Here is a 2,716-nt window from a genome sequence, read left to right as displayed (position 1 = left end):
GTTCTCTTTTGGGAATTCGAGATTGTTTCTTGTATATTTTTTGCAAATCTCGGGCTGTAAATTTGTAGAGAGCTTGTGCTGTGGTTCATCAGTATGAATTTCAGTGGGATTATTCATGATCGCTTGCATTTTATTTTCGAAAATTCTTTCAATCGATTTGGAAATCATTTCCTCTATTTCATTCATTGAAGAAAATTTCAGATCAAAAACTGCATTTTCCGCATTTGTTTCTTTTTTGGCTTCACCAGACGCGACAAAATGTTTTCTCATTTTGAATTCAAGTCAACAAAAAAAATTCTTACAACAGAAAATGAATAGTAGAAAGAATATGAATATGATATGTGAATAACCCAGATTCAGTACTCTCGGTCTCGATGATATGTGTAATTCAATTCCCCGTTAATTCGTCCGTTGTTGCCTATTTCAACTGTTTGTTGCTCGTTCGTTCACACGATTAGCAAAGAAGATACGTTCGCCCAGCAGCTTCTCTCGTTCAATGTTGTTGTTTCTTCGCTTCTTAGAATTTCTTTAGCTATTTTTTTTCTTCTTATTTGTTCCAATATTTGTTGGTTTTCAATTCAATTGTTTGTTGGATTAATAACTTTTGTTACATTTATTGGTTATTAAAAGTTCAATTGTCAATTGCATTCAGCATTTGGATCATTGTGTTATTTGCTTAACTTTAAAAACTTGTTTAAAGTATTGTATTGTAATTAATTAATTTTATCGTGCTCAAAATTTATTCGAAACACTTTTTTTTCTCACTTTTCGTGTTTTTTTTTTCTTCTGGATATCACTACTTTTGTGTGTATATCACTCTTGTGTATTCACTGTTTGGAATCACACTTTTATTTTTTAATAATTGAAAATAATTATGATCATTTTTGATCAAAATAAATTTCCTTGTTCAAAACCTGAGCAGTGCCAGTGTAGTGGGTTGGTTATATTGAGAATGAGTATAACCATGTTTTGTGATTGACATCAAACTTTATTCTAATTCTTCTTCACATTTTATAATTGTCATTAGCGGGTGTCGCATGCGCATCGCGAGATGCGGTGAGCATGCGACACCGTTGGAGAAATAATGAGTAGACACACAATTATAATAATAATGACGATCCGTCTACAATGTATTACTTTTGAGTGGATTGCCCCTTGGGACAAATGCTGTCCGTTTTATCTAAATGTGTGAATAGGACTTGAAGATAGATATCAAATTGTGAGTCATAAAGCCCTCTTTCAAGTGAGATATATATTTTTTAGTTATTTTGAAATTTTTCTAACAAAATAACTAAAAAATTCTTTTCACACATTTAGATAAAACGGACAGCATTTGTCCGTTTGGTGTCGATTTTTGTCGATTGTCCGTTTCGGACCACAAAGTCGCGCGTATCGGACCACAAAGATCTTGAACATAACATCGTTAGAACGTAGGAGAGTGAATGCTCCAATTGTATTCATGCGTGACATCGTTAAGGGGAACGCAAATTGTCCCAATGAACGCAACGACATAGCAATTGGAGAGAGCGTACGCACGTTACAGCACAGCGACTACCTGAAAATAAAGGACAAGCTCGTGGACAAGCAAATCAGAGCTCAAGTGCCACAAATTTTAATTTTGCATTTATGTCATATCTGATGAAAATAGAACAATATACAGGTATATATACCTTGTTTGATTTTTTGTCTTGAACAGAAAATTTGCCTGAATTGAACTATGTGCCAGGATCATTCGCAGCTAAAGGACGTTCAATAATCCACCCGCCAAATATTTCTAAGCCTCTAGTACCAGAAAACTTGGACAGATTATTTAATCAAGTATGTCTTAAATAAACAAATTTTGGGAAAATCGGAATGTCTAAATTATGTATTATTTTCGTATTGTTATAGATTTTCGATTGGTTAAACTTGGATCAAAACATGGCCAAGAAGTATCACGTAGATGTTGGAGATATAGAAGCGATTCAAGAAGCAATAAACAAACAAAAGGTAAGAATAGAGAATGGAGATACTAGATAGAATCGGTTTTCGAATGTGAATACCTTTTTTATGTCTTCAGAGTTTTTTCCGCGGAGTGTCGTTTCTTTTTTCCGCATTCTATAAAGAAGCCAGATTACTAAACTCATTTTCGATATTCTAAATTTTTACAGGGCGTTGTTCGAGAATTAGAATTTAAGAAACCTCAGCTAGACGAATTGATAATTCTGTCCGAAGTATTACAAATCGACGGAAATCATACGAAATTTCACAGTAAAAGTGAGTTGTATATAGAAATTTCATTTTTTTGTTTGAAAAAATCATTTGGGAAATTTTACAATAATTAAAGAAGCCTAGTTATTAATAAAATGGTTATAACTATATAATATATATAATACTTATTAGCTATAGTTAATTTTACAATATTATAAGAAAATTAATTATCATTTTTATATTCATTTTTTCTGACCACTATCTTTGACAATTTTGTAGCCAACGTATAATTGAACAACATTTCTGAACATATCAACCAAGAAAAAATATGTTTTATCTACCTCTTTGGCTAAAAATCACTTTTTGGTACCAAAAATGGTCATTCTGTTGACTAGTAAAGGCTTCAAAGTGAAACGCGTCGATTTCAAATTTGAATATACAGATCGATAGGATATGAAAAAAAAATAATTTTGACAAAGGGGCAGCGGCCCGTTTTGGGGCATAGTGGGGATAGACCCACCTCATT

At 32.6% G+C, this 2,716-nt stretch overlaps 1 long non-coding RNA gene across 1 annotated transcript; it reads left to right on the top strand.

Annotated features, from left to right (window-relative positions):
• Nucleotides 1-1,694: 1,694 nt before the first annotated feature.
• LOC129573166 (uncharacterized) lies at nt 1,695-2,608 on the top strand. The gene is made up of 4 exons (XR_008688565.1): nt 1,695-1,818; nt 1,891-1,989; nt 2,151-2,256; nt 2,470-2,608. It is a non-coding gene; the product is annotated as an uncharacterized LOC129573166 (long non-coding RNA).
• The last annotated feature ends 108 nt before the right edge of the window (nt 2,609-2,716 follow it).

Source organism: Sitodiplosis mosellana, unplaced genomic scaffold (genome assembly GCF_009176505.1).
Source record: "Sitodiplosis mosellana isolate CC-2019 unplaced genomic scaffold, AAFC_SMos_1.0 Smas_scaffold_5981, whole genome shotgun sequence".
In the NCBI taxonomy this organism is placed as follows: domain Eukaryota; kingdom Metazoa; phylum Arthropoda; class Insecta; order Diptera; family Cecidomyiidae; genus Sitodiplosis; species Sitodiplosis mosellana.
The sequence above is the reverse complement of the archived record's forward strand: the minus strand, read 5'-3'. Positions and strand labels throughout refer to the sequence as shown.